We start from the raw sequence: 10,552 nt of genomic DNA on the forward strand, positions 1-10,552 counted from the left end.
GGCGTCTCCATCCCCTCCTTTCTCCGGAGAGCTGGGGGAGGGCCGGGGAGGAGGGCTCAGGCCGCGGCAACCCCACAGCTTGCCCGCCCAGGACTCGCGGTGCCCGCAGCCCCTCGGGAGCCTGGGCCACCCCTCCCGAATGCCGGAACCGGAGTTGCGTGGAGCTCGGAGGAGAGACCTTGAGAGGTCATGAAGTTAGTCATTTAGGTCGGCAGCTGAAGAACTGTTTTGCTCAGCTCTTTCACCCATTCACACTAGACCATGTAGTGAGCTGGGAGAGAATTACAGAAACAAAAACCGAGAGTGACACTTAAAGATGATGAAGTACCCTGATCGAAATGTTATGAGAACACAATGAGAATTCATCCAGTTTTGAAAGAAGCTCAGGGAAAGATTTCACAAATCCTGTCTATAACAGCGTCCAGTAATAAACCACTCTTGCTTTTCAGCAATTCATCTGACAAATGTTATTGAGCTCCAGTCCTTTTTTTCCAGGGATGTAAGGGGGCGGGCGGGGCGGGGGGGGATAGTTAAGCAATGAGAGTACAACACGGGTGAACTCCAAGAACTAAAAAATTAAAAGGTGGTAGACAGATGAGGACAGCAGAACACACAGGCCGGCCCAGGCTAAGGAGCTGAACTTGCTAAGAGCACTGGAGCAATGGGTGGTGGGGTTTTAAAGTATAGGACTGGCATGTTTCCATTTGTGTTGTAGAACACAAATGTGGGAAACGAATTGGAGTGTGACAAAATGAGAGTTCTGGAAACCAGTCAGGAGGAAGCTTGTTGGGGCAGGCAGGCAAAGGAGAGGAGAGATCTGTACCAGCCACCCTAGAGTTTCAGAGGATGGACTCTGGAGCCCCAAGTCTTGGCTGGAATTCTGGCTGCTAGTTATATAATCTCAGGCAAGTTTGTTTATTAATTCTCTGTGCCTCAGTTTCTCACGTGTAAAAGGCAGATAATAACAGGGTTGTTTTGAGCATAAATGCCTTGGTAAACATAAAGACCTTGTAATAGTTCCTAGAACACATTTTGGCTCAAATATTAGCTATTGCCACCACCACTTTGGAATGGGAAGTATCACTGGATGCTAACTTCGTGCCTTGGGTAACTGGGTACCGCCACTTACTGAGGTTGGAGGTGAAGCAGGGTGTGAAGGAGAGGGGTATGAAAAATTAAATTTTACAAAGTAATCCTTCATAGGTAACTTAACTCCTCCTGTGCCTTCTAATCACATTCTGATCTATCTTATGTGACGATGAAAAACAACTGATGGCAAACCAGGTTTTATCTTAAGGCAGTTTTCATACACACACACAACAGCAGGTCTGCTGTTTAAACAGATATTTTTACGCTATTTCTCTGATCATCTGCATTTTAAAGAAGGACCCTAAATGAGTCTTCTCACACTCTGAAGCCTGAAGCTGTATCCCAGCCTCAGATCTACCACTTATTAGCTGTGTGACTACAAACAAAGCACTTTATTATTTTCAGTGAGGGTCTTTATTGGATATTTATGAGGGAGATTTTTATAATCTTTGACTTACTTGATCCTCCCAACAATCTGGTAACTTGTTCAAGGACAACATTGACCGGGTGATAGAATCAGGAATCCGGCCCCTCTCAGAGCCTCAGTTTCTCCCTCTGTGATGTTAGGATAACACATCCATCACAAGGTTGTTAAATTTCCTCGAATTGTGTATTCCAATTTAAAATGACATGATTGTATGTGTCATTGTTTGCTTAAAGAAAAAAAAAAAACTAAAATTTTGACAAGGTCACTAAAGTCATGAAAATAAATCATAAGGGAAATAAACATAGCCAAATTATAGGGACTTATTTGGTCATTTCCAGTCCCATGGCCCATTTATCAAATATTGAGTTATTTCTGTGTTAACTTGTGTGCTTCAAAGGACACTATCAAGAAAGCAAAAGACAGCCTTCAGAATGGGAGAAAATATTTGCACATCGTATACCTAGTAAGGGACTTGTAGCCACAATATATAAAGAAATCTTACAATTTGCTAATAAAAAGACAACCCAATTCAAAAATGGGCAAAGAATCCAAAGAAGATAAAAAAGCCAATAAGCACATGAAAAGATGCTCAACATCTTTAGTCATTAGGGAAACACAAATCAAAACCACAATGAGATATCATTTCACACCCACTGGGGTGGCTATAATCAACAAGACAGATAATAACAAGTGTTGACAAGGTAGTGGAGAAATTGGAATCTGTGTATAGCTTGTAGGAATGTAAAATGGTGCAGCTACTATGGAAATAGTATGGCAGTTCTTCAAAAAAATTAAACAGCATAACCATATGATCTAGCAATTCCACTTCTGAGTGAGTATATAGCCAAAAGAATTGAAAGCAGGGTCTTGAAGAAATACTTGTACAACCATATTCATAGACGCATTATTCACAATAGTCAAGAGGTGGAAGCAACCCAGGTGTCCATCAATGGTGAATGGATAAACAAAATGTGATATATACATACAATGGGATATTATTCCTCAGCCTTAAATAGGAAGGAAATTCTAACATATGCACAATATGGATTAACTTTGAAGACATCATGCTAAGTAAAATAAGCCAGTCACAAAAAGACAGATATTGTATGATTCCACTTACATAAGGTACCTAGAATAGTCACATTCATAGAGACAGAAAGGAGAACGGTGGTTGCCAGGGATTGGGAGAGGGGGAAATGGGCAGTTACCGTTTAGTGGGTATGGAGTTTATTTTGGAAAGATAAAGTTCTGAGATGGATGTGGTAATGTTTGCATAGCAGTGTGAATGTACATAATGCTACTGAACTGTACATTTAAAAATAGTTTAAATGGCTAATTTTACATTATGTATACTTTACCACTATAAAAAAAATACAGTCCTGGCAGTCCAGTGGTTAGGACTCTGCGCTTTCACTGCCGAGGGCCCGGGTTCGATCCCTGGTGGGGGAACTAAGGTCACACAAGCCTCGCCCGCAGTGCAGCCAAAAAAAAAAAGTACACATTGCACAAACAGGACGCACAATGGGATCTCATTTACAAGTATATATGCATAGACTAAAATCCAGAACGAAAGATATACAGTGGTGGCTGTCTCTGGGTGGTAGGATTATGGGTGATTTTTTTTTCTTTATATCTATAGTTATTATTTTTCTACAGTAAGATTTTTGTTACTTTCGTAATAAAAGTGGTTGTTGAAAAAATTGGTATATAATATAATAATAATAATAATAATGGAATATTATTCAGCCGTAAAAAGAAATGAAGTACTAATACATGCTACGACTAGATGAACCTTGAAAACATTATGCTAAGTGAAAGAAGCCAGACACAAAAGACAACATATTGTATGATTCCATTTATATAAAATGTCCTGAACAGGCAAATCCATAGAGACAGAAAGTACAATAGGTTAATTGCTGCCTAGGGCTGGAGTTGGGAGGTGGGGGAGGTGGGGGGAGAATTGGGAGTAACTGTTAAATGATACAGTGTTTCTTTTTGGAGTGAGGAAAGTGTTCTAAAATTGATTGCAGTGATGGCTGCACACCTCTGTGCATGTACTACAACCCACTGAATTTTAAAACGGATGAATTTTATGCTATGTGAATTATATCTCAATAAAGCTGTTACATGAAAAATCTTACTTTTAGACTTTTTGGGTTTTGTCTCAATCTAAAATCTTTGGTAGTCACTTTTTGTAGAATCCTTTTCTTGGTCACTTAATGAAGATGCAAAATCAACCGCACTCTGCTGGGCAATTTTATATTTATTTATTTATTTATATATTTTTTAATGAATTTATCTTTTTTTTTTTTTTTTTTTTTTTTCCGGTACGCGGGCCTCTCACTGTTGTGGCCTCTCCCGTTGCGGAGCACAGGCTCCGGACGCACAGGCTCAGCGGCCATGGCTCACGGGCCCAGCCGCTCCACGGCATGTGGGATCTTCCCAGACCAGGGCACGAACCAGCGTCCCCTGCATCGGCAGGTGGACTCTCAGCTACTGCGCCACCAGGGAAGCCCTGAATTTATCTCTTTTTTTAAACATCTTTATTGGAGTATAATTGCTTTACAATGGTGTGTTAGTTTCTGCTTTATAACAAAGTGAATCTGCTATACATATACATATATCCCCATATCTCTTCCCTCTTGCATCTCCCTCCCTCCCTCCCTATCCCACCCCTCTAGGTGGTCACAAAGCACCGAGCTGACCTCCCTGTGCTATGCAGCTGCTTCCCACTAGCTATCTATTTTACGTTTGGTAGTGTATATATGTCCATACCACTCTCTCACTTGGTCCCAGCTTACCCTTCCCCCTGCCCGTGTCCTCAAGTTCATTCTCTAGTATGTCTGCATCTTTATTACCATCTTGTGCTGGGCAATTTTAAATGATAGCTGCAAACAAAAGACTGATATCAAACTGCTTTCCTTCGCACTTTGTCTTTTCTGCCAAACATTCTACTTACTATTCTGCAAACTATGCTGGAAAGAAACTGCTTTTCCTGTTGGACCCAAGTGGCTACAGGAAGGTGCAGACTGAATTCCTGACAGATCCTGTTTTTTAGAATGAACCTTAGGGGGGTCATCAAACACCAGTTTCTCCTCAGACCCAGATGAAAGTGTCATTTGGTTAAAAAACAACAACAGCAACAACAGAGGAGGGGATTATTAAGCCTGTTTCCAGGACTGTAGTGCGAATTAAATGAGATCACTTATGTAAAACACCTGGCCCACATCCCAGCACATAAACACCAGCTCCCTGCCACTCTTTCCTACATCTTGTTTCCCTAAATTGTACCAAGAAGGAACTAAGTGTTGTTAGTTGTATTTCTGAGAAACTGCTTCTAAAGACATTATGCTCAGCAAAGTTTAGTGGTGTATCCCAGGTTATTTAAGGAGGCCTCTGTTTTTCAGTCTGCAAAATGGAGCCAAGCCTAAGGAAAACCATCACTTCCTTGAAGGAATAAGAGCAACCTCTTTCACCAGGTACCTTTAGTAACAAACTATGAAAACGTTGTAATAGATCAAACCATGGGAGGGAAAGTAGAAAGACATATTCCCCACACAAATGAACACACTCCATCATTGTCCAGAATTTTCTAAATGAATTGGGGGACATCAGCTAAGGAGCACATGAGACCAGACTACCCAAGAAGGAGTGCCTTGTCATCAAAGCTCCCCAGCCAGAAAGATGGCTTCATGCAGTGGATTTATGGATTCCAACCCGGAAAGACTGCCCCTTCAGGACATGTATGTGTCCATGGCATGTAAGAAAACATTGAATTGGATAATTACTGATTTTGCTTTCTCTTCTTAACCCCCAGATTCTAAGCAATTCAACAGGGTGAAATTATCCATCAGTTGATCAGCAAATATTTATTAAGCACCTACTGTGTGGCATAAATTAGGCAACATTCAATGTGACATAGTGCCTACCCTTACAGATTGTACAGTCTAATGGAAAACACAGATTCTTTAGGAGATTACAGTAGCATGATGAGTGCTACCTTGAGGTTGAGGACAGGATGCTATAAGAGAATAGAGTAGGGAGGGGCGGGGAGCAGGAAAGTTTCCTCAGGGAAATGGTCTCTAAACTGAGACCTGAAGAATGAGTAGAAGTTAGGGAAAGGAAGTGGAAGAAGAAAGTAGTATTATTATTCGCAGAGGGTCATGTGCAAAGGCCCAGAGGTGAGAATGTAAATGACTTTTATTCCAGGAACTTTAAGTAGCTCAGGATGGCTGGAGAGTAAGATATGGCAAGAGGAAAAACCTGAGAAATAAACTGGGGTCACACAAGAGTCAGGGGGAGCTTTGAGAAACTTTTCCTGAAGTGGGTTTTGCGAGCTATGGAGGTAGGTGCCTCACAGATGTCCAGGCCGTCGGTTGACGGCCCCAGCTGCCGCACCCTAAGATGTGCTCAGCATTTGTGCTGATGCCATGCTCTCCCCAGGCTGCTGCTCCTAGCCAGTGACTGAGCATGGCAGAGCTGCTAGCGCCAGGCCATTTGTCCTCGACATGGGCCCCCCTTAATGTACAATCTTGGCTCTGGGGCTCCTGCATGGCATGGTCTGGATTGGCTGCGTGCTTACGTACAGAGCTGCCTGCAGCATGTGACCCTCGGCAACACTGTTGAACACAATAAAGGATGTTCTGTGACCATTGGTCTGTGTTTGGGGTGCAGGATATACCAGCTTGTCAGCATTAATAGTTGTTTCTTCGGTGGAGCCTCAGGGATTTCAATGATTGGGGCTGGTAGTGGAGCTAGAATATGCCTACACCGTCAGCTCACTCCAACAGATTCCCACAATGAGTCAATTTTGGACTCCTTGGTACACAAGCCAATGGTGGTTTGAGACCTGGAGACAAAGCGCATCCTGTGCGATCCAGCAGTGGGAGGACAAAGAAGCCTGTGCCTGAGATCTCCAGCCCCCTTCCTTGCATAACTTCTCCTGCTGTTACTCTACTGTATCCTTTGCCTGTAAAACAAACAAACAGAAACACTGTTCTGTGCTAAGAGTGGAGCGTAATGTAAACTGTGGACTTCAGGTGATAACAATGTGTCCATGTGGGTTCATCAGCTGTAACAAATGTACCACTCTGGTGGGGGACGCTGAAAACGGGAAGCCGTGCTGTGGGACGCGTGTATACAAGAAACCTCCTTCCCTCCCATTCAATTTTGCTACTAAAATTGTTCTTTAAAAAAAAGTCTAAAAACACACAAACAAAAAATGCAGGTAGGGCTTCCCTGGTGGCGCAGTGGTTCAGAGTCTGCCTGCCGATGCAAGGGACGCAGGTTCGTGCCCCGGTCCGGGAGGATCCCACATGCCGCGGAGCAGCGGGGCCCGTGAACCATGGCCGCTGAGCCTGCGCGTCCGGAGCCTGTGCTCCGCAACGGGAGAGGCCACAACAGTGAGAGGCCCGCGTACTGCAAAACAAAACAAAACAAAACAAAACAAAAAACGCGGGTATATAAGAAACCTTCTTCCCTTCCATTCAATTTTGCTACTAAAATTGTTCTAAAAAAAAAGTCTAAAAACACACAAACAAAAAACTATGAGTATAAACCGTTGGAGTCCTGTGAGTCCTTTCAGCAATCAAACATGTAAGGTGTTTAAAGCATAATTAGCACAGCCTCCCCACTGGCCTGATATCCTCAGAGCTGCACTGCAGTTGGAAGCTCCTCCTATGAGATGCTCCTTCCCTTCCCTTCCCTTCCCTTCCCTTCTCTTCCCTTCCTTTCCCTTCTCTTTTATAAGTGTCAGACCTGCAATCTGGTCTGAGGCTCTCCCCACAACCTCATGATCCCTCTCTGCTATATCTTTCAGAAGTGTTTCCCCAAATAAATCTTCTGCATATCTGATTCTATCCTGACATCTGCTTCTCAGAGAACCTGAACTGGAACAGTAGGTATTAGGAAATGGTCTGGAAAAGCAGGTGGTACAATGGATTTTGAACTGGATAACTCATCATCTGGCTGGCAGGGACTATCCCAACCCAAGTGGAATGTGGAGCGTAATGCCTGCCACATGGTGACTGAAGATTCCACCTGTGGTGTCCTGGGAAATATCCCAGGGCAGGAGAACACACCTTTGCTGGTGCCATGACTCAGGCATTGAAAGAAAAGGGGAAAATAGTGCTTATGAGGACAGTGGAGTTGGCTGGTTATTACTAAATTACACTGACGTCCTATATAGGGATAATGAAAAAAAAAAGTTATCAAACACCTAAACACCCAGTGGAGAGCCAGAGGGCCTCATTGGTAGCTTATAAGGAGGCCTTTGTCACCTCCTTGAAGCGTGAACACAGCTAAGGGGTAAGAGCAGGACTTAATAGCTTGAGCTTCAGAGACATTTAATCTCTCTGCCAAGGCAGGTTTGTTATGCTAAGGTTAGAGTCCTAGTTGAGAAAACCTGAGGTCCTTTGACAGTGACACATGGAAAGGAGACTTTTAGGGGGATGCCCCTGAGGATCTGGCTCTGCAGACTCTCCGGAACCTTCAGAGTTGCAGAGGTGTCCAGCCCTCCTTTAAGAGCTAGCACTCCTCCCATGCAGGAAGACACTGCAGAATCTTCTCTCTGACAAAACAATAAGTTTCTGACTCAGGAGTGATGGGAATGATGCATGGCCTATTGAAAATAACAGAGGCCAGATGGCAGTGCTTAATCATGGGAAAGCAGGGGGCTGCATTTACCATAAAAATTGGCAAGGTTGGGGCTTCCCTGGTGGCGCAGTGGTTGGGAGTCTGCCTGCCGATGCAGGGGACACGGGTTCGTGCCCTGGTCCGGGAAGATCCCACATGCCGCGGAGCGGCTGGGCCCATGAGCCATGGCCGCTGAGCCTGCACATCCGGAGCCTGTGCTCCACAACGGGAGAGGCCACAACAGTGAGAGGCCTACGTACCGCCAAAAAAAAAAAAAAAAAATCGCCAAGGTTGAAGGGACAGCCAAGGGGAGTTGACCCACAGGGACATGTGGAAATGGAAATAGTTAATAGGACATGGTGTCTCTAGGGGCAAAATAGATGGGTAGCCAGCAAAGCAGGTACTTAATATCTACAATCAAGACACGACTGGAGGAGTAGGAATGGGAGGGCAGTCACCCTAATGAAAGGCCTTGATGCCTTGCTCATTTCCCAGACCTGAGTCAAATTTCAGATCTGGAACTCATTGATTGGAGAGCTGGCCAGGTCCCTAGGAGGGAGCGCCCTGGAGCAGTGTGGCAAGTGTTCACTGGAATGATTCCTAGTTGTTCCTCAAAGGGACCTATATATTCAGGTGACTGTACACTGAGGAAAGGGGGATACCCAGATGTTTCAAGGACTATCGAACACATATCTGAGTTTGATAGTCATAGGCCTGAAGTCATCATCAACCTCCTTTAAAGTTGGGTATATGGGGTAGAGACAGGAAGTCATAAACAGAGTCCTGGCTTCCAGTAAGTCCAGTGGGTCTGTGGACTCACTTGGTGATCATTTCCTCAGTCCCTGAGAGTAGAAGTTGGCAGTTAGAGGATCCCCCTCATTGGGTCCTTGGCCTGTGGGATAAGAAGAGCTACTGTAGTGGGGAAGGTTAAAAGGGTAAGTGGAGCCTCTGAAACTACCCTCTGTTTCTCCCCACAGGATATGAAATCAAAACCAGAATCAAATCCTGGGGGAGAGGATGGTGAAGATTGTGTCACCATCAAAGATCTGAAAGATCTAAAGGATGTCAAGTCTCAGATTTTATTCTTTTTAATCTAAGTTTAATAGAGACCAGTTTTTCAGTACTTGTAAAACCATTCAGCCACACTTTCATGTCCATGTCAGTTCAACGAACTGATTCAAAAAAATTACCTCAACATGTAAGGAGAAAAGTCTGTGCGATCATTTTAAACCACGAAGTTATCCTGATTACACCATTGGCTCCTTTTCTCAAGAGTCCTCTAGTTCTTCCTTGGACACGTAACAATAGCTCTTAATCCCACAGGGATAGGAATCCAAAGCTACATTCTTCCTCCCAAACAAAATGTACCCAATTTCACCCCAAATATCATCAGATTGAGCCTTGTAGTGAATTTGCATTAAAAAATTAACGTCTTCTGGGGAAACCTGTGCCATGGGAATTGCTAATTCAGCTTTTAAAGACCTCTGTGCTGCCCTTAGTCCAATTGCATCATTTTCTTCAAGTTCTCCTTTATGACTTAATGGATAACTACAAGTGTTGGTAAAACAACCTGGAAAGGAAATTTTAGCATCTGACCTCTGCTGTAGCAGTAGCTTATTTTCTGTGTTGAATACGATGACACTTAAGGCTCAGTGCAATAGTCTTTTCTCAATGTTTTCTTTCAAGTGAGAATTCATTTTGGTTCTAGGTCCAATTTTGTTGTAATTTTCATGGATAAGAATATACATCGCTGCCAGAAATGAAAACTGTTGCTCATCAAAATTGTCAATATTTATTTCAGGCATTGTTAGCACATGTCTGTTCTGTCCTGAATATCCTTGCTCCTCCAGGACCTGCAGGTCACGGCTGATTGGCTCAAAGGTAACTCCTACCCAAGATTTTCTTTCTCACACTTTGCCACAGGTGATTGGTTCAAGGATGGGAAACTGAATCAGTGATTCTCTCCTGTAGGGATTGCTGAATGGGATCCATAAGAGTGGACTTAGTCACTTTCCAAATGGTTACACAGTAGAGCACAAAGCTGTCCTTTTCTCTGTCTATGTTTTCTGTCCTGTGGCTAGAAAAAGCCTGTCCTCAGAGAAAAGAAAGTGGTGGACTCATAGGAGGCTCAGACAGAAGAGAGGGATTGAACACCAGCCGTGTTCCCAGGCCTCTTTCCATTTCTTTGCTTCTGAGGCCTGGCTGCACTCACGCCCTGGGGTTTCTCTCAACCCAATGCCTCACTAGCCTGTATTTCTATACTGTAGTTAAACTAAACTGCATATGAGCGAAGGATGAGAGGCAAAGAAGGAAAATGAGGACAGCTTAATTTATTTGATGGGTGAATGTTGGCCTTTATTTTTATGTCTGTGAATAATTTGCATCACAACCAATTTTTAGATT

The 10,552-nt window shown here is 43.6% G+C and overlaps 1 pseudogene; it reads right to left on the bottom strand.

Moving 5' to 3' along the window:
* Positions 1-9,340: 9,340 nt before the first annotated feature.
* LOC101338436 (isopentenyl-diphosphate Delta-isomerase 1-like) lies at positions 9,341-9,954 on the bottom strand (annotated as a pseudogene).
* Positions 9,955-10,552: the final 598 nt, after the last annotated feature.

The sequence above is a fragment of the Tursiops truncatus genome, chromosome 1 (genome assembly GCF_011762595.2).
Source record: "Tursiops truncatus isolate mTurTru1 chromosome 1, mTurTru1.mat.Y, whole genome shotgun sequence".
In the NCBI taxonomy this organism is placed as follows: Eukaryota; Metazoa; Chordata; class Mammalia; order Artiodactyla; family Delphinidae; genus Tursiops; species Tursiops truncatus.